The 22548-nt window shown below is 40.4% G+C and overlaps 1 protein-coding gene and 1 non-coding gene across 2 annotated transcripts in view; one reads left to right on the plus strand and one right to left on the minus strand.

Moving 5' to 3' along the window:
- LOC139695307 (protein groucho-like) overlaps positions 1-22548 on the minus strand; it is a 777395-nt gene that overhangs the window by 533068 nt on the left and 221779 nt on the right. The window lies entirely within an intron of this gene.
- TRNAL-AAG (transfer RNA leucine (anticodon AAG)) lies at positions 4109-4192 on the plus strand. Its single transcript has one exon. It is a non-coding gene; the product is annotated as a tRNA-Leu (tRNA).

Here is a 22548-nt window from a genome sequence, read left to right on the forward strand (position 1 = left end):
AGGTGTGGATGGGGGAGGAAAAGAATGGGCATACGAAAGGGGGCAGAAAGTATGCGGAATTGAAGAAGAGATTATTAACCTATAGTGTCCGGGGTAAGGTTGGGTTTTCTTAGGAAAATTGCATCAGCATTCATTCTGAGTCAATCTTAACCCCAACTTAAATGGCATAATGCCTGACAAACAGTTTTTTTATTTTTTTAAGTTAAATTTTTGTTAAAATTTTAATTGCTACTCATAAGGCACCTGTGGTGGAGCAAAATGCGGTCTTAAACTGATGAAATCAAGAGCAAACCACATTTACATGTATTAATAAAATTAATGTTAGATGTATCACACTAATCTTGAACAAATATAGGTATAATGTATTTGAATCAAAATTGTTCGACAACTTGTGTGTAACATTAAAGAATAAGTAAAGTTCTACAAATTCGTGGAATATAGTCGCTCAATTTCATATTTCAAGTGCCCCCTTCTCATGGAAAATGGCAAACGAGTTTCCTGTCTTTGCAATTATTTACATGACCGCAACAGATTTGAAAACTACCAGTTTTTTTACATTTCTTAATTAGATACCGAGGAAATAAACTTTTCCATGATAAAAAATTAAGTTTTTTTCAGGCAGTTGACATTTGATACAAACAAACCAAATTTAAAACGTCAAATACAGAAGCTGGCATGTTTATTATAAAATAGTCCCAATCCAAGGTATTTAACAGAATTTTTGTACGCATAAAAGAGTTAAATTCGCTCTCCAAAATTCGGCAACCAATTGAAACCCATTGAAATATGATTCTCTCTATTAATTATTACCAAAGCTAGAATCCGACAATAATTAGGCGAATATTAATTATATCAAAAATTTAACAACACGTATATGTTACATAATAGACGAAAGTTTTTCAAAATGATGTGACCACGGGAATGTAAAAACGGCTAAATTTTAATTAATAGGCGATGACAACGCAATCAACGAAACGATTATCATCGCAATATCTGGATTCAAGAGCACTCGGGAAGCATACATTCAATTCAAGTACATGAGAACTAAAATTGTGTTTCTCCATTTAAATTCAATGACTCGCGACTGATATTGTTTAATTGAATTCCTAATAACTCAAAATGTTAGAACTTAAACTTCCACCAATGAAATTATTCGTTCGAATCAGACATAATTTAAAAGAGATTCAATTGAATCCAACCAAGATTTTCTGTTAGAACTACATGAATTTCAATGATTGATATAAAATTTCAAATGAAAATGTGAGAAATCATTCAGAGTGTCATATTTTCCAACTCAATTTTCTAAAATTTCAATCTCGAATGAACCACTGATTTTTCCCAAGCATTTGGCGTACCTAGACAAGACAAGACGCTAGAGTAATGTGAATATGGTAGCATCGACAAATACCGATTTTATCTCATTCAAGTAATTTCAACAAGATGCTCACCTTAATACTTACCGGTAACTTAACAATATGCGCAATGAGAAAAACATACGTACATGAAACGAATGGTCTCTTTCCATACAGGCTTACTTACGCCGATAAAGACAGCCTCCGGACAATACTACATGCCGACAGTCATCGCAGAAATTCAAGCAGAAATGTTGACACTTACCTGGAAAAAAAAGAAGTTTGAATTACAATTGGCCATAACCGTACGAAAACTATCCATAACGCAGAAAATACTATAAGCATTTAATGATATTTAAAAGAAACACTAAAAAGGATGCATACGAGGCATATTCTGAAAATAAAGACCGTTTGTTCATAAAAAAATATATCGTGCCAAAAGATTTTGATTGATGTTTCCTACAAACATATTTCAATCTTCAACATAATTGCTGTTTAACATTAAGCACATTGCGTAACGCTCCACAAGCTTCTTTAAACCCTCAGCATATGAATCGACTGCCTGAAAATTGAATTACGGATATCCACGGAGTTCCTCGTCTTCATGAGACCGTTGTCCACTAAGTCACTGTGATAAGTGCCAGAAGAGGAAATAGTCGCTAGGCGCAAAGTCAAGCCATCTTCATCATGTCAATGGCGGACAAAAAACGCCGGTCCACTAAACATTCTTTGCTACTTGCGCTAGTCAGTAAGCATTCCCGGGACCCACGTGGCACAATATTTGTGAAATCCGAGCTTTTCTGAAATAATCGTGTAAATAGTTGCGCGTCCAAAAATAATAAATTAATCGGCCAGAGCACTTATCGTCGATCGGATCGCAGTTCTTGATCAACTTGTTGAACGATTTCATCGATCTGGATACTGTGCTTTTCACTCCGCTCTTCATCATGCACATTTGTAGCGCAATTTTTGAAGTCTCCTCAGCATTTTTTAACCTTCCATACAATCATTGCTGTAGGTCCATAAATTAGGCACAGCTAGCGATGACCTTTGGGCAGCTGATGATCCTCTTGAACACAAAAATGGAATCACAACACGTCCTTCACAACTGGCAAGAGAAACGATTTCCACGGACATTATTACCAGCATTCGCCAACAGGCAAACGACTACTGAATCAAAACAATAACTTCATAGGCTGCGGAAAGAATCACTAGATAGCGCTGAATGCGTACAACTTTGTTCTTACTTGTCAATATTTAATGATAATAAGCGGCCTTTATTATTCGAAAACGCCTCGTATTTATGATGCAACCGAAAATTAAAACAAATGTATTATTATTGTTATTAGTAACAGTCAAGCGCCTTAAGGTAGGTTTTTCATGGATCACTGCATTACTCCTAGTCAATACTGTAGTTGTAAATTGACTAACCAGTTCAGATCACCATAATGTTCAATCTCCAGTAATTCAAATGTCCGTTTCAAGTATTAACTGCGAAGTTTTAATCTTGCTTCCCTGTTTTCCTTAGATCATTGGTTTAAGTAAAATCGAGAGAAAAGCGGCCCATTTAGAGAAACTAGCGTGAAAATACACAAAGCACCGAGCCATTCTCAGAAAAAAATACGCTGAAACCTTTGCAGATATGAAGAATCAATACTAGATTGAAACATCCAATTCTTTACCAGAGTAAATATTGTGAGAGTTATCTTAGAGACCGAAAGGAAATGTACATGGACTTATCGATAGCAAATTTTCAGCGTCCAGGGTGTCATTGCTTCCTATCAGTCTCATCCTTGATACATCAAAGAAATATAGACGCCCATGAGATAAGAAACTTATGAGTAATTCGCGTAGTTTACAAAAGTAACCCATGTTGAAAAACTGCTATTGTTTCAAGACAAACGCCTGTTTACAATCCGTTGAAAGTTATTTTTAGTATTTGTCACAATCAAATTTTTTAATTCTCATGCAAACAGAGGTTAAAATACACTAGCCCACAACGCTGACGAGAGAGACAGTTGACGTCACGAATAACCGATAGGTTAGCGACGGGTTAATTAAGAAAATACACGTATTAGCAACCATGTCAAGTAAGCACAAGTTTATGAATGATTATATTGATGAATACAATTTAAGAGATCTTCTTTAAAAGACAAAAGAAGCACAGCTGCCGCACATGATTAACGATTTCATCATATTATTCCAGTTCTAGAAGAGTGGAAAAGGTTCTTACATCAATTCCTTTGCCATTACTCATACCTTCTCAACATGCCCGAGATTTGAAAATTGTCGGAAAATAATCATACTTTTCGAAAATTACAGGAACCGATGCGAGAAATTTGACGAGCAAAAAAATTGATAATTTATTCATCATGTTCAAAACTCCACAATTTTTCGCTGAAGCACGTGCATCAAGTACCGTCGATCTGCATGCTAAATTCCACCTTCCGTTTCTGCGCCAGAGGAACATAATCTCATTTAACCTAACTTATTGGTGTAGGTCCTGAAAATCCCTCAAAAATTTTTCTTGCTTATATCCACATGCTATGAGAGCTACAATGAGTCCTTAAAACTCTCCTTAGAGTTTATGTAACAATGAATTTCGGCATAAATCATATCTCGTACTAAGGTCAGTCGTCTACTGGTTAAAGTAGGTTATGGATGAACAAACACAGAATAACCACTACCACATTTGTAACATATATGCTTCACCTAATACGGTACAAGATAAAGACAGTATGCCACCATTTCATCATGTCAGGATGGCCGAGCGGTCCAAGGCGCTGCGTTAAGGTCGCAGTCCGGTTCTCCGGGCGTGGGTTCGAATCCCACTTCTGACAAAATTTTGAAGGGATTTTTGCACGAGTGTGTGCGCTGCTGTGGGTGTTACTTTCCATGTTGTTGTTTTGCCTGTGGTATTGTTCCTTTTTACGGTTGGTGACCTATCACCCCCCGCCACACGCCCTTGCGGCGGCTTGCGGGGTATTACGTAGATGTAGATGAAAGACTACTTCAATTATGCATTCCGAAGCAACCGTCTTCTTCAACCCCACATAACTTAGTGCCTTGAGTACTTAGGGTCTCACTTCATCCGGTCCAACATACCCATTCTCTGCATCCCCCTGTCTCGTTTTCCGAACATTCTCCCTTCTATCACTGCCTTCAATATTCCATCACCAGTGGAAATACTCGACATTCACCTTTCTTCCCTCTTTTGGCTATTTGACAAGAACCATCTCCTCTACCCTACAATGAATGCCTAGTGCTTCCCCATCCTTACCTTTCAATGCCACTTAAATCTTACGACCTTCAATTCGAGTTCACTCAACAAACTTGTCAACTTTTCATATCATTATTCTTCTTCGTCCTGCTCTACATATGGTTTCCCTTCTTTCTCAAAACTCATATCTCAAAAATGTCCAAACAACTTTCGCCTGACTTTCTTTAATATCCACGTATCTCCACCATATATGGGGTACACACTCAGGGTAATTACATACCTACCCACTTTACTAAGAGGGTAATTAATTAATGGTTTCTGGCGTAACTTTATGGAACCGATTCATTATAAATAAATGAAAGGACTAACTTTGTAGTTCCACACGAAAACGATTTATTCACACGACCCGGGTTTCGAAGTAAAACTTCATCATCAGGTGAGCTCTCTACATTTGCAGCCCTTCTTATATATACAGCCAGGGCGGGGGTGGGGTGGAGATAATCAGGAAGGTTTGGGAGGGGTAAAGTCAGGATTGGTTTGCGTGCCGGAGGGGAGGGCAGTTTGGCGTCCCCTCCGCGATGTTGATGGAATGTGGAGCGGGAGGGAGAAGTCTACATTGTAGAGCTCTCGTGAGTCAGGGGATTAGAGAGGGTTAGATGAAGGGGAGGGGGCGGTGTCATCGGCCACCGTGAGGATTGGGACTTTAAGGAGGGGAGAGTGGGAGGCTTACAGAAATTCGTTAACAATATTTTCATTTAAACAAACACTATTTAAAATTTCTAAATGTTCTAAGGCGTCTAATCCATAGCCTTTGCTTTCAACATGTAAATTTTCGAAATAAGAAGGGCTGCAAATGTAGAGAGCTCACCTGAGGGTAATTAAGACAAATAAATGAAAAAATCGATATTTCCGGGTAATCCTGAAGAAATGTCGCTCGGCGGTTCAAAAGGAACGATTAAAACGCAAATTGAGAGTCAAGCGAGAACTTAAAAAAACTAAATGACATTAAAAATATTAATTGGAGATTCATGAACACGCTCCTTGCGTTCCGATGCCGTATTTAATTGAAGAAGTTCGAGTTCCCGCACTCCCTGGCAAAAAGAAGTTACTTGATGACCCTATTACTGGACCATCCACGCATTCAATACATTTTAAATTAATCGTGCACCCGAATGCAGCCATCTCCGTGGGAGTAAATAAATTACACTGGGGAAAAAACATGAGGTAGGCACGGATTATTTATAGAGGAAATAAACTTCTTATGTTTCACACACGCGTGCGAATTTATATGTATATACTTAAACGAAATAGAAAGCATATTTTTTAGTTCCCCTACATGCAGGAAGCGTTCCAAAAGTAATGCAATTGAATTTCCGGCGCCGCTCCTATTGATTGAAGTGCGATCGAACAACTTGAAAAAGGTGGGGGGCTATTAAGCTTTGCTGAGAAACCAGTCTCAGTGCTCTCCGACCAATGGAAGCGGCAGGACGTCATTTATTGTAAACCTGTGCGCGCCGACCGTGAACCGAAAGAACAACCGAACGGAAAGTTCAAGTGAACTTTCGTAACGTATTGAAAATGAACCTCTATATAAACAACGTCATCACTGGTGATGATACCTGGGTTTTCCCAGAATAAAACCCAGAAACAAAACGCCAAAGCCCTGGGTAGCACACCGACCAGTCCCCCAAGCCCAAAAATGCAAGAATGATCAAATCAAAAGTGAAAACAATGCTCATTTTCTTCTTCGACAGTAAAGAAGTGGTCCATAAGGAGTGAGTTCCTCAAGGACAGACAGTTAACACTGCCTACTACGTGGATGTGCTGGTAAGACTCCCAAAAAGGGCCATCAGGACGAGAAAAGACATCTCCGCTACCTGGCAACTCCATCACGACAACGCGCTACTAGTCCACGAGTTCCTGGCTAAGCACCAGGTGCCAACGCTGCCCCGCTCCCCCCCTATAGTCCTGACACTGCCCCAGCCGACTTCTTTTTGTTCCCTCGGATTAAGGCAGCCCTGAAAGCAACCCGTTTTTCGTCCATAGAAGAGATCCAATCAGCCGTGACGAAGACCTTGCGAGAGGTCCCCGAAGACGCCTTTCAGGGCGCGTACCGGTCATGGCAGAGTGGCTGGAAAAATGTGTAGAGACCCAAGGACATTGCTTTGAAGAATTTCAAGTGTTTGTGCAAATTTGCTCAATGAATTACTTTTGAAAAATAATTCCATTACCTTCGGAACGCACTCTGTACTATTTAAATCGTTCCGCCGATCCACAACTTAACGCTTTTAGATCGATATGTACCTCACTGCCACTTGGTTACGCCCCCACATATTGGTTTCCGACCCTTCTGTACATAGAGATGGTTTTCTCCAATCGGTGAAAAATCATAAGTGTTATAGATTCACCAGGTGGACCTCATTTTAAGTTTTCCTACGCGAGAGATACATTAACTCGTAATGATCTCATTGAGCCATAAAATTTACGTTTTAAGGTCTCCAGATTCGCCGCTTCCAAAGAAATTGGCACCTTGCACTGGATCCCAACCATCCCAACACACGAATCTGGACAATTTTAAAATCGTCCCATCCTATGCACCTACATTTATATCATGTAGAATTTCAAAAAATATGGGTGTGTAAAATGTAAAAAGGAAAGAAGGACGGAAAGGAAAACAAAGGAAACAGTAATAAGTATGATAAAGGGGGAAGGAGAAGTGTTATAAGAAATCCAAAGGAGACAGGAAAGACGAATACAGAGCGTTTTGATTGCCAGTGGGACGTTGAAGACTGCAGTGTGAATGCGTGAACGCTAGGCATAAGAGGTAGGTAGGCGGGAGGTAGAGAAGAGGTATGTTGAACGGAATTAAGGGAGGGAGAAAGTATACGGAATTGAACAAGGGTTTATTGTATTCCAGGTTGCCACGTTATGCCATGTTGAGCGAAGCGTAGAACTGCGAGCGATGGTACGAGTAACCTACCTAAACTGGTAGAATATCATTTATAATAATATCAGTTGTAAAGGCTAAAAGAAATAATTTATCAGTAAAAAAATGTAATATTACCTAGGGCTAAAAAATAATTAACATCTATCAGACGATGACCAGTACGAAGGTAGCCACTGAAAACTTGTAATACATAATTTTGAGAAAATATGCCCAAGGACTGGATTAATTCCACCCGGCGAACTGCCAACGACTGCTACATCTCCTTTAAGGATTTTAAGCTGAGAATACATGTGATGAAAGGTGGGGGTAACTGAATGACGCTATAAATATACTGCCGTCAACGTGCTCTGTCTACAGCTGGTGATGTACCACATCAGTAAATACGCTATGTAATCGTTTTGCGACTTTCGATACTAAAGCTATTTTCTTTGCAAGTCTCTCTACCTTAAATATTTTGCTAGAGTAGGAGTAGGGATCCTTTTCATGAGACGAAAGGCAGAGATTCATCCATTAGGGATAGAAAGGCGTAAAGATGGTATAGAAATCATGACTAATACGAATATCTGTAGAATAATCCAAGCTATTTCCATTTTTTTTATTATCCAATAGGTTTTCATGCTTGTTTATTTGATGTTATTGACAACATTAAATATCTAACTATTACAGTGTTGATAACTAGAATTATTATTATTTGGTCATGACAGTTCATTATTTGTTCTATTCAGTTGGTAGCTATACCGTTTTTTAATTCTATTACTTTTTCTCTGGAGTAATTATGCACACTTTCCCACTTATTCAAAAATGTATCATGTCGCGAAAAATTAACTTCGCAGCCATTTTACAGGAAAACGTTACAGTAGAACAATACGGTTTCAAAATAAAATCGTCATCTTAACGGTTAAAGGCAAAATATTTGCGTCCATTATTATATAAAGCAGGTAAGATTGGGTGAGGGATGCGTTGTTAAGGGAAGGTGGAGGAGATAAAAATATTGTAATAAAAATAATTCTCTTCAGGGGAGATTAGGACTGGGGCAGTCCCTTCTTCCATCTAACCCATCGTCAAAAATACATTCAATGAAAATATGACTACATTTTGAGTGCTAAATAATACTAACAAAATGAACTAGATAACGACAAACGATTTACAATGAATATAAATAAATACAAAGATTGTAGAAATATACATAAAATTTAGGGAAAAACGTGAGGAATGAGGCTTTTATCCATGACGAAAAAACCCACGGCAGGAAAACACATACACATGAAGGGGAGGGTGGAAAACCTGCGAAAACCAACATACGGATAACACTAAAGCTGTATTTTACCGAATTAAAAGAAAATATAATAATAAATAAAAATAAATCAATTCATGCAAAATAAGACAAGGGATTGCATGGAGATACTTGTTGGTGATTTTTTCAATGTTAGTTGGCTATTCTTCAATAAATTTCAAAGTTAGTTGGTTACTGTTAGGTAGTTGTTGTTACCAAGTTTGTAGTAATCTGAACAGAAGGTTGAGGGTAGGTGAGGGGGGGGGGGTTGAAGGAGTTTCAACAATTCAATATAATGTTGAACAGTTGCTTCGTTATCAACGAAAAATTCCGTCTGAATGATCAAGCCAACATCTCGAATAAAATAAAAACAAAATATAGTATACTCGCGATCAAAATCAAGACATCTAATTCGACATTCGAATCCAAGTTTAGAAAATGTCACTCCCTTGCCCCTTTTTTTCCCCTTCCTTTTTTTACCGCCTCTCACTCGGATGAAACCATTCCCCGTGAATTTACTCGGACACTTAATTAAACCGAACAGACGGGGACGGAGCACCGCGGATTCTACACTCCCCAGCCGATGCAAGCCCTGCGTACGCGCAACGAAAGAGTGAAAAATAATATGAGGAAAAAACCAACGTAGGGCACGAAAGAGTTGAAAAAAACGCACTTACACACGCACACACACACAAAAGAGATCCAGCCGTCTCCTTGACAAAAAAAAAGTCGACGAAAAAATATATTCTTCAGAAGAAACCGATAAATCGATCCCAAACGCAGGAACGTTCTTTTCAAACCCGTTGTCGAATGGGTGGGGGAGAGAGGAAAAGGGGCGGGAGGGGGTAGCGGACACTTTGACGAGGGATGGGAGGGTTGGGGGGGGGGCTTGTGTGAGGGGGCGTTGCAAGAGCGGATCGGACCGTGAGGTAGGAAGCGAGGATTCGTCGGCTTCGAGTGTTGAGGGGAGCAGAACGTAAGGAGGGGAAGCGGGGAGGGTGGAAAAGTATAGAGGATGAAGGGGGTGAAGGCGACTGATGGCACAGATGAAGGTCCGAAGGATGAACCGGGGTCGTGGGCGGTATTGTCACCAGGAAACCCTTCGCTTTCTCAAGGGGCGAAAAGACAGCCATAATAGTACACTATACCCACTCACGTCTCGAAAGGCGAAAAGCTTCTTTTTACGGGAGATAATAGAATCTTGATCAGCCCCATTAACCATTCAGTCCACCTAAATTAGTGTCATCTAAAAGTCTATGCATTATTTTTCTACACTTTTGATCTACAGACCACGTTGCTACCAGTAATCTACCGATCAAGGTAGGTTTTGGATGGATACAAGCTTTCATATGGTTCAGCGACAATTCCATTGCCTTTCATTACAAAACACAACTTGACATTCGACCCTAAAATAAGCTCCTCTTCCTCATACGTCCCCTTCCCTTCATTCCGTCCTATCTTTCCTGCCTCCTTTTGATTCCTCCTAAAATCTCTCACTCCTTCCCCACCATGCCTGGCACTTCCTCGTCTGTTTGCCTTTCTGTCTACTTCGCCTTCTCCACATCCGAATTTCAAAAGCCCCCAATCTAAGTCTATCATCCTACTTCATTGACCATGTTTCCGTGCCGTACAAAACACACTCCATATAAAAGTTTTGACGAGCCGTTTCTTAGCATCCTGACTGAACATCCCGGTCATCAATTCCCTCCTCCTTATGAGAGCTACGTTGCCTGATGTAATACATACATAGAATACGAGTATATCTCTTTTGCACTCAAAAACAAATCCTAACTTACATGACACAAAGTGCTCTTTAATTTCATATTTCACATCACAATAACTCATCGTGTATTTCAGCATACGCTCTGCCTCCCTTAAATCCATCAAATATCCTTATTATTTCCCTCACTCGAATTCGCTTTACCATTATTCTCCTCTCTATCACCATTTTCAGCATCCCATTGCCACTCAGTCTCTCCTGAATTAAAATATTGTGCCTTTACGGATGTCTCCCAAAAGTCGTCTCTTACCGTGTTAAGAACTTCCTCGCCTGTCTTCTTTACGGCCCATTTCACTGTTACCATCCTTCTCCACAACCGAATCTTAAATCACTCCAGTCTATGCCAATCCTCTCAGCTCAAATGCCAAGTTTCCGAGCCACACAAAACTACACTCCACATAAATGTTTTCACCAGACTTTTCTTTACATATTTACTTAAAGAGTGCACGTCATCAACGCCGGTAAGGTGAGATGAAAATTCTTTGGGCAACCCCAATCTCGCGACGTTGTAACTGAGGCCTTAATTCGCTGATTTCTCGCATGATTCGACTCCTCGTCTACCTACCCTATGGCCGGTCAGAGAAGTCTGCCCTCCACCCGACCCACCTCCCCTCCAACCCTCACATCCCACCCTACTTCGCCCGATATCTCACGATCCCTTACCCACGACCTCCCCCCTCAAACCTCCGACCAAGTTCCATTGGCCTAACGATACGGGAACTAGCATGAGGGATTCACCTGGAGCGGAATGCGCATCGGATCTGCTGCGAAAGCAAGCCAGAAACGCGAGGGCTAATCGGCAATGGGGGGGGGGGGGGTGGTTGGCTGGAGTTGATGTAAGAGCTGGCCGGTGCGGGGCGGCTCCCCGTGGAGGTCCGGCTGATTGAAGTTGACGGAGGGCTGCGGGTTTCCGTGCCACGGTCCGGAGTTATATGTGTCTGCGAAGGTGTGGGTTCACAACGATATGACTGGGCGGGAGATATAGAGAACACCGCGTACATCCATGCGGTTGAATAGGGGAAGTGGGAATTGAAGGGGTGTGGCGAGTAGCGAAGTGCGTCGAGATATCGCTCCGTGCTGAGAGTTAGCTACGAAAGGGGATGCTGAATGAGAGCACCCGGGTGCAGGGGGGGGGGGAGGTGAGGAGTGAGTACCTCCTGCCAAGCCCACTCCGCAGAGAATGATGATGGCGGAAGGCGGAAAGTGGGGAAGAGAACGTGAGGACGGTCGACTGGTCACGAATAAGTGATTACAGCATCCGAACTCTCATCCCGCAATGACATTTTTCCTCCTACTTTTTTATTCCGAGCTGTATCAAAAGTGCGGGTTTTCTACTTCGGGAGTACATGCAAATGTTGAAAAACCAGGAGAGCTTTCACCCTCGCGGTTACATTTGCGAAAGATTTAGCAATGCGTCATGAGCTGTCTCACTTTCACGGTATCTTGGACTTCTTCTAAATTAGTCGAAAAAAACATCCAAAGCTAAAAAACAAAGAAAACTTCGAACGACTAAATTTTAAAGGCACAAAAAGATTAGAGGCAAAGTCGGCCATGATCGGGCATCCGAGTCGAACCAGATGAATTGTGCGAGAACCTGAGAGTGTACTTCTTGATCATTCAGAAACTGTGTACTTTTACGCAAATACATTCCAATGCTCCATTAAAATAAAAGCGATTTTATTGAATCTTCATTGCTTTATCAAGGAAAATCAGTCTAAAACCTGCAGGCTTCAAATCATACCAGGAAGTTCATCGAAGCAGGAATATTTTCGGTTTGGATCCGTTTTTCGATCACAGCAGTTCCATTTTTACGCAAGAATCCAATGGCGTCAGCGTTAAGCGCTCTTCGCCCAAGTGGGAAAGGTGAAGGTACCGATAAATGCTACAGGACCAACTCCATCGCACTCGTGTGAGTTTCAATAAAAGTTGAACTGTTGTGCCGAGAGAAATGAGTTGAATATTCGCCAATCGAAGCAATCTAATTACCAAATCGTAATAACCGAATCGGACAAGTGTTAGCACACAAGAGCCACTACGATCAAGAGTGGAATATCCGAGTTTCAATGGATCTGGGAGCGGATTACCGACGGACGATGATGAATGATGAAGTGAGTTAAATCTCAAATTAAATGAGAGAAAAAAGAGAATCTCAGGTCGTCTAATTGTAATTTACGAGAATACGCTGGATGTTTGCTGCGTCGATTGGATGAAATGATGATTTAAGAATTCCGTGAACTCCCAAGGAATCGCAATAATTTTTTTGCTAAGTGTTGCTCTGACAATGTAACCAAAACAGAATTTTACAGAAAAACGGGGATCGAGATGGTGCGGGGGCTTCCGTACTGGCTTCCCACCCAGAAGGCCCGGGTTCAAATCCCGGCGGTGTTTAATATTTTTCAGAGGTATCTCGATTCCTACTTGAGGTGCTTTGTGGAGGGCACTTTGAGTGAGTACGCCGTCCGTCGGATGGGACGTTAAACTGCCGACCCCTTGGCGCCTTTCGTAAAGAGCAAGCTAATGCCGACGCCGGGTTACACTCAACCCCTTCAGCCTTTCCTGTACATCCCCTATGGCGCCAATGACCTCAGCTGTCGGTCGCCTCCCCTAAATACTACTACTACAGATAAACTATTGATGCGGGCCCTAAAATCAAGGATATATTTATTTATTTAAGTACCCTGCAAGCTACCGCTAGGGTGAGTGGTAGGGGGTGAATACACACCAGGCTTATTTTCACCCAAATATGACCGCGCGCGGTAGGATAATGACAATCAAGAGACACTGTCACAATAGACAATGTCAATCAAGTGGCATTAGGCAAAAGACTAAGTCGGCACATCAAACTTCACTCCCATTCCTAATGTCACTTTCATGAAATATATCGTAATTATCAGGGGACAATGTTGTTGATAACGTCTAATACAATGCACTCTCCAGAAGAGAAGTGGATATTGTAGGAAGGTCGGATTATAAAAAGCATCGGAGAATACTCTTATGAAGTGCAATTTGATCCGTAAATGAAATAATGTAGAAGATAATAAGGGTGTGGAGTTTGGCGCGACGCCATTGAATACAGACGTAGATATTTCAAGGGTGCAGGAAACTCGTGTTGGCTTCTGACACCGAAATCAAGGGAATCATTCGCATCGCACATCATTCCGAATGATTTGATTACTCCGACAAAACCAGATAGGTAAACAATATCCGTTACTTAGTGATTTAAATATTGGTTTTTCCCTCGCATAACCCGAAATCAAAACAAAACCAAGGTTAAGGACACCAAAATTTTAAATCTAAAAATCTTTTAACCGCCCACCATTTTTCTCACGAATCCTTCCCATTTCTCTCAATACATAAATCAGATGAATAAAAAGCCGTAAACTCATCTTAAGAGCTTCAAAATTTGGCAACAACCAGAATAAAGGAAATATTTATTTTACAAATGATCTGTTTCTCTGAAGAATTCGTTTCAAAAACCTACCAATACAGTCGATCATCATTTTTTTAAATGTTGCACACCAGCTAGTTAAAATTGAGGTATGCGTAGGGACTCTGCCCTTCGCCAATCACCCCTAAGATATAAGATTGACTGAGTTTTTTAAGGTAATATACCAGTTAAGGAGAGGAATACCAGGTAACGAGAAGAATTGCGCTAGGCAAAGAGGCTTCCACAAGGAGGAGGGAGTTGATGACAGGGACTTTGAGTAAGGATGTTAAGAAAAGACTCGTAAAAACTTTGATATGGAGCGTAGCTATGTACGGTGCGGAAACGTGGTCATTGAAGCAGGAGGATAGACGTAGATTGGAGGCTTTTGAAATGTGGGTGTGGAGAAGAATGGAGAAGGTGAAATGGACAGAGAAGAAAACAAATGAGGAAGTACTTGGTATGGTGGGCGAAGAGAGGGGTTTGTTGGGAGCAATCCTATGGAGGCAGGAAAAGTGGATGAAGGGGGTGTTGACCGGCAGTGGGATGTTGAAGACTGTGATAGAGGGTAGAATGTTGGGCAAAAGAGGAAAGGGAAGGAACAGGATAGGGATGTTGGACGGGATGAAGGGAGGAAGAAGGTACTCAGAGATGAAGAGGGACCTGATATAGAATAGGATGATGGATTTTGTGTTTTGTTAGGAGTAATAAAATATTTGTTTGGTAGTTGTGTCCATCCAAAAACCTACCTTAACCGGTAGATTACCCTTAAATAAAAAAAAATACCAGTTAAGGTAGGTTTTGGATGGACAAAACTACCAAATAAATATTTTGTGGCTCCTAGCAAAACACAATCCAGCAACCTACTCTACAGCCAGTGCCTCTTCATCTTTCCGTACTTCCTTCCTCCCTTCATCTCTTCCAACATCCCTATTCTACTCCTACCCTTTCATCGTTTGCAACAGCACAGTCTTCAACATTCAACTTCCTATCAATCCTGCCCTTCATCCAGTTCTTCTGGCATCCTAATGATTTAGCTCCTAGCTCACCATACCTAGGACTTCCTCATTTGTTTTCCTTTCGGTCAACTTAACCTTCTCTATTCTTCTCCAAACCCACATTTAAAAAGCTTCCAGTCTACGTCAATTCCCCCGCTTCAATGACCACGTTTCCGCGCCGTACATAGCTACGCTCCATATCAAAGTTTTTACGAGTCTTTTCTTAACATCCTTACTCAAAGTCCCTGTCATCAACTCCCTCCTCCTTGTGAAAGCCTCTTTGCCTAGCGCAATTCTTCTCCTTACGTCCCTAATACTTTGACCGTGTTGGTCCAAAACACTACCGAGATACGTAAACTGCTCTAGTTTTTGTCATCCTATTTTAATGTTTAGCTTAGCCTTTTTCTTTTTAGAAAATCGCACAACCGTGGTTTTATTAACATTGATTCTCATTCCATACCTGTCGCACTGAATTTCCAATTCACTCGACAATGCTTGCAATTCCTTGGCTGACTTACAAAGTAAAGCTTGGTCATCAGCACACCTAAATGATTTTATGAATTCCCCACCGACTTTCATTCCTACCCACAGTTCTTCCCATGCCTCTTTAATCTTTTCCTCCACATATACGTTGAACAAAACCGGTGATAATGGACAACCCTGCCTTACACCTCTTCCAATCCCTATCAAATAGTAACTATTCGTTTGTAAAGGTTAATCGTGGATAAACCCTTCTCTGAATAAAACAAGGTACACATTTTCTCATTTCTTTCAAACACAGCATCGAGGCATTTTCAGCATCCTGGTAATCGTGACATATATATACGTATAAATGCATACAGTAAGGAAAAATGGACTTAAAGAAATGGGAACATAATGATATACGAATTTTCTAGAACCGTAAAAGATAGTAACATTGAAAAGAAAGACACAAGCGATAGTTCACGGGTCATATACGACGGTATAGTGAGATGAACGGTCACGAAAGGAGGAAGCGGAACCATCATGAGGTGTATATTTTCCAATTAATGAAACTAGAAAAGTACGAGCTCGTAACTCATTTTCCGTGCTTGAGGCAAGAGATTCAGTCAGATATAAGTACAACCAAAAAAAATTCTTCCGGAAGTGTCAATCGTAAAACTTAATTATCCAAAATTTACCGATTGAAACCGCATTCACGTCCATTCAAACGAGACGATACAATAAATGGATAAATAGCATTCCGATTGGCGATGGAATGTCGATTACTGCGATATAATGAATAATATTAGGGTGGTTGGGTAGGGGGAAGAAAGCATAGGAATAACGAAGCAACGGAACGAAGGGAGGCAGAAATTATGATGAATTGAAGGAGACTTTAGTGTGAAATGGCAAGTCAGGTTGTGCACCAGTAAAGAATTATGATTTTTTATAACGATAGGAAGACTGCTGAGAAAAATGAGAATCTTCTAAAAAACTTAAGGTTTATAAAAAATAATCTGAGGAATTAGATACTTGGTCATGAAATAACTACAGAATAAAGTTCGCGATGGATCCTCAGGATACTAGGCGAAACACTCCTCACGAGAAGATTGAAAATTATGATTTAGAAAAATCCTATCACATTTTTGAAGTGATCTGGCGATGAAAATGCACGTAGCGAATATATAAGAGCATAGGAAACACTATCCGGATGGAAGTAAAAAGTAATAGCATTGATTCCGAATGCATTCGATCATCAAGTACTCATTGAAAGTATGGAAAAGGTTGGAGGGAGAGCAAAGGGAAGAGTGGCGTAGGAGATGAGAGGAGAAGATGAGCAAACGCATGAGCGGATTTAGCGCAGAGTTCTTGGGCGAGAAAGGAGGGAGACGGTGGGTGAGTAGAATACCAGGAAGGAAATGCAGAATGAAGGCGAGCATACGAAGTTCAATCAAAGTGTACCTAATTAAATTTATCGAAGTCCTACTGTAATTTGCATAATATGTTTCAACCTTTTGCCGAACACATATTTCGGCCATAATCTCCATTCATGTCGGCAGTCGATTGAAACACAATGGTGATTGATGTTCACGTATTTTGTTCTTACACAACACAAAGTGGCATCTCAACGCCACTAAAATATCATGATGTGAGGGAATTTTACTAAATATTTAAAACATTCAATCCACAGAAAAAAATACAATTTTCCATCTGCTTCACATTCACATATTCACTAGTCTTGAATATTCCGCTATCTCGACATTTATTCCCGCTCTAATAGTCCGCATGGATTTAATAAAGTTTATCTTCCTTCCTAAATTTCGTCATCTATCTTACTTTCAATGTTATCTCATTGCCTCGATACATCTCAATAGATACCAATATCTTAAAACCATCCACGTTTGCCACCTTTTTTCTTTCAGAATTGTATGTTTAAAATGTAATCCAGTAGATAACAGAGTATTCAAAGTAAATTACTAAAAATAAACATTTTGGTAACGAGGGTAAAAAAGAAACGTAACACTTACATTTTGGTAACGATTTTACACGTATTTTGACACTTTATAAAAAAGTTAACTCAGCGCAATAGGCAGCTCATTCAAGCTGTATCACGGAAAAGAGTAATTGAAAAATATTTTTAGTGATTATTCATACCTTCCACGAAATCATTCCAAAGATTTGAGTTTATTGCCAGCGACATTAACGACTATCTTGCTGGTAAATGTTTTATGGAGGTGCCGACATTCATTACATCTGCGCTAAAGATTTGGACCGGGTAAATAAAAATCAGGAACTACAATAGCAAACCGTATAGTTTCTGGCTTAACTTTGTGGAAACTCCCCACTACTGTAGTAGTCTGCCATTGTTCTGCTTTAAGAAGAGACTAAAAAATTCTTATTGATCAGGCTAGGTTTTGCATGGGCGTAGAAACCCGCTACAATTAAAATTTATATCCAACACCAAACAACTTGACACCCCACGCTACATTAAAACCCTTCTTCAATGCCACATACTTTCCTTCGCTTGACCTTCAACTAGTTAAACATGCCTATGTTTCCTCCCCCTATCTAGCTAAACTTACTTTCCGCCATCCTTGACAAATGAAAAGGAATGAGAATGAAGATCTAGAATATATCTCTTATTTACTCTTAAATATTTCGCATGCTTGATGCCAAAATATTCTTTGTTGGACCAGCCTGACTACCCGTGATATTCACAGTGATTTTTCTCATTTTTCTCACCTCTCTTCTCCTCAGGAAAACTAGCGATTCTTCCAATTTTTCCCATGGCATCAAAATTGCGATGTTTTGGAGTTGAGCATCGCCGGACAGACGGAGGAGGGCTGGGAGAGAGTAGGGGAGGCCCTGGGAAGGGAAGGAGGAGAGGGGAGGATCGATAACTTGAGTGTTCAAATTCGAGGTCCGTGTATTCCGGCGAGGAAGGCCGAGACCTATCCTCGAATCTTTTTTTTTCTCCTCCTCCCTTCACCCTCCACTCCTTCCCGCCCTTCACACAGAGACATCCAACCCTCTCCTCCCCCATCTTCATCTACCATCCATATATCCCCTCTATCTCTCTCTCTCTCCCTTTTTTCCCCCACACGATGATGCCCTCACCCGCACCAAAAGTTCACCAATCTTCCGCCTCAGTTTTGAAGGGAAGGAGAAATAAGGCGCGTTGGCGCTGGTGTCGCGAGAAAATCTTCGAACATCACTCCTCTCCCCCAACCATTCCTCCTTGTTTTTTTTCGTAAAGTTCCTGTTTCCTCCCAACTCCCCACGACGATGCCTTGTTTTATTGTGGCCCGGGAATCCCGTTTAATTGACGAAATGGATAATCTTCTCATCGTGTGGGCCTTATTTGTGCGTGTGGGTGTGTGTGGGGGGGCGTCGGAAGAGAACTCTTTTTTCCAGGCATTCCTCAAGCACTCATACCGTTTCCTTTCCAAGACAACACAACCTCCTATCCCAAGATCGCACCCACACATTATTAAATCACGTGACTGCGGTAGGCATTTTACTGTCGTCGTCAAACTACGACGGAAACAAAAGAAAATAAGGTGACGATCAGTATTCCTTTATAGCAAGAAATAATGAGCTCTACGGCCTCTCAATTAAAGAAGAAAGGGGAAGAAAACTCCAATGGCCGTAAGAATTAGTTGCCAATCTCTCGTCAGACCAATTGTTGTGTTGGTGTGACGGGAATCACGGGAATCACAGGAAACTTTTCCTAGTTGCTCTTTACCTGTGTCCAGATTCTCCCAGAAGTTGGGCCCTTTTGAGTGTGTGTGCGTTTCTTGAGTGCTTGTGTGTGTGATTGGTCTGTGCCAGTCACAGAGTGTGTGCTTGAGAATATCCTGGAATCTTTAACGGGGTCTACTCTACAGCCTCGTGAAGGATTCCATCTCCATCTGAAATTCTTTAACAGGGTCTCACAGCCTCGTGAAGGATTTCAGTCAGGATAGTGTGCGTGTGGCTGTGTGTTGGTCCCTGACGCGGATTAATTTCCCGTAAACCACCACAGAGGGTATTCTGGTCGAGAGGTTGTGGTTGGTCCCTGACGTGATTCCCGTCACACCAACACAACAATTGGTCTGACGAGAGATTGGCAACTAATTCTTACGGCCATTGGAGTTTTCTTCCCCTTTCTTCTTTAGTATTCCTTTAGTTAACAGTTCTTTTCTCAAGCAGTACAATCTGAACTAGCGATGAAAATATTACGGCCATGGAAACAAAGCAACATTTTTATCAGCAATAACTTCCATGTTTTTTTATTTAGTTATAATTGATCGAGAATATAATCGATAAAACAGCCAAATTTTGGAATTGTGCATCAGATTTTTAGTATATAAGGACCGCAAGGAAGACGAAGAATAGAAAGTCGTAGGTGTAGGAAAACCCAAGCAAACGGGAATGGAACCCGCTACCCTTGGATCGGTAGGATATACCGTTACCACGTCTCCAACGACGCTTAAAAATGGTCAACCAACGAAAATTAATAAGAGTAATGAATACAAGTACAATTATTATTACTATGGGGAATCTACCGGTTAAGATAGGTTTCGGATGGACACAATCTACCAAATGGCACGGTGACATTTCTGTAGGATCTCTTAAAAAAAACAAAACCTGACATTTAACATTACAATTAGCCCATCTTCAATGCCGAAAACTTCCTTCCTCCTTTCATTACGTCCAATGTTTCTATCCCATTCCAACCCCTTTCTATTAACACATTACAAATATATAATGTTAGCATAACGAAAACATATAGCAACATTAACCAGATGGTAATCGTTGTCGTTTTTAATTCAATTTCTACAACTGTTTTTACAATTGTTTTTTAACGTCCATTACAAAATATATGTTTTCACTCATCAGTCAATTAAGGTATTCTGCTTATCTAAGATGAAACTTTTGAACGGTCACGGACGACAATTTATTTCCCAGTATCGTGGGCACTTCTTGTTTGTTACACCATTTCTTCGTAACTTCTGCCTGCCTCCATGCTGTCTAAAAAGACCTCATTCTTCCTTTTTTTCCATCCCGGTTTTCCAACGTTCTCCTTTCTATCACGGTCTACAGCATACCAAACATTACTTTTCAATATTTCCTACATTTAATTCCAATGCCTATTTCGGATTTCCCCGCATTTATTTCTCTCTTCGCCCATCCTCTAACAACCTCGGACTTTGTCTTCCTCAATGTCCAACCTATATTCTTTCCATTCTTCTCCACCCACATTTCAAAAGCCTGAAATCTACGCTCATCTGCTTGTCTCACTGACTCACGTCTCTGAAACACTAAGGCCCATTTCAATTTTTTTTGTCAATCTTTACTCAGTATACTCGTCATCAATTCTCTTCTTATTACAAATGCCTCTTCCTCTAACGCTATTATTCTCCTTATATTCACCCTTCTATGTTCCCTTTCCTCTAAAATAATGCTCATAGACATGAATCTCTTCACCTGCTCTAGTTTATTCCAATTCTACTTTGAAATTCAAATTAGCTTTCCGACTCCTCGAGAATCTCATTACTTTTATTTCCTTAAGGTTTAATCCTTATCCGATTCCTCTCGTACTGAATCCTGGAAAATTGACTTGATTTTATACGTTTTTTATTTAAAAAATGCAAATAATCTGATTTCCATCAGGAACACAGGATGACTTTCGTACAACTTGCAATGTTCGTGGAAAAACATAACGAGGCAGAAATTACATACAGAACAGAGCTACTCAAGACTTGAGACTGCCAATGAGGAACATTTCAGGAGATATGGAAATGACCTGGCGCAAAAAAAGTAAATAAAAAGTATTTCGACCTTGTCACATTGCGAATCAGGACTCACTAATGAAATCAATTCACGCTTATAATTTTATCTGCATCATCACATTTCGTGACCTTGTTGTCTAATCTCATTTCATTACCAATATCGAAGATTTATGGGAATCGAACATAAAACACGAGAGATCAACCGTGACATCGAAATATTATACTGTAAATAATAACCTCTCTAGTTTTTAATATTGTAATTTCAATACACAATGTTTAAACACAAGTACAAGTACATGTTCACACAACTACTCCGCCGCTCCAAGTAGCAAGAAAGGTTACATTAAAATTTTTTCAACTAATTCAATTCAATTGAAACGTTTTAATTAGTAGTTTGTCAATATATTTTCTGAAAACGTCCCCACATTTGCGCATTTAAAATTTTTATACATATGACTACTTAATAATGTAACTCATTGCCATAATATCTGTGCAAAAAACCAGAGACCTACGAAATTAGTTTTTACCGATGGATTTCTTACGGGAAGAGTTCTCTGAGCTACATAAAAATATATATGTATACCTTCCATCTTATACGGTTTAAATCAGGTTGACTTTTAGAAGCATCTTTCAGTCGGGAGCAGTGTGGGGTCACAGACTAGTTCTTCCTCTAAGCTCTTGAATAAACTTCTCGTACAGGTAATCAACTAACACTTCAAACTAATTTCACGCTTAAGAATTAAATTATAACAACAGAATCGTAGACACCCGGGTACAGAATGACATGAATGGGAAGGACTAGAGAATGGGTAATATTGTTATTTGGTAGCCTAACGTTTAAAGTAGACTTTGGATGGGCACAAATATAATACCCCTTCATTTCTTAACCTTTCCCAAGACAACCTGGTGCCAGATGCAATAGACCCTGCTCTTATTCCGAATACATTCTATATATACCTCTCTTCATTCCATCCGACATGCCTATCATCTTCTTCCGCCTACCTCACTTGCCCAATGTTCACCCCGCAATCACAGTCTCCATAATTACATCTCCAATGAAAATGCTCTTCATCAACCTTCCTCTGGATTTCTCCCAGCAATTCCCTCTCTCCCTCCCCCCACCATGCCTAGTACTTCTTCGTTCATTACCCTTTCTGTACCTTTCACCTTTTCCATCCTTCTCTACATCCATTTCTCGAATTTTTCCAATCTACACCTGTCTTGTTTCAACGGCCAAGTTTTCGAGCCGAAGTGGGTCGTTGAAGCAAGATGATAGGTAGGATTCATACACATGACATTTATTCTACATATATTATTA

Source organism: Hetaerina americana, unplaced genomic scaffold (assembly GCF_022747635.1).
Source record: "Hetaerina americana unplaced genomic scaffold, ioHetAmer1.1.p SCAF_6, whole genome shotgun sequence".
In the NCBI taxonomy this organism is placed as follows: domain Eukaryota; kingdom Metazoa; phylum Arthropoda; class Insecta; order Odonata; family Calopterygidae; genus Hetaerina; species Hetaerina americana.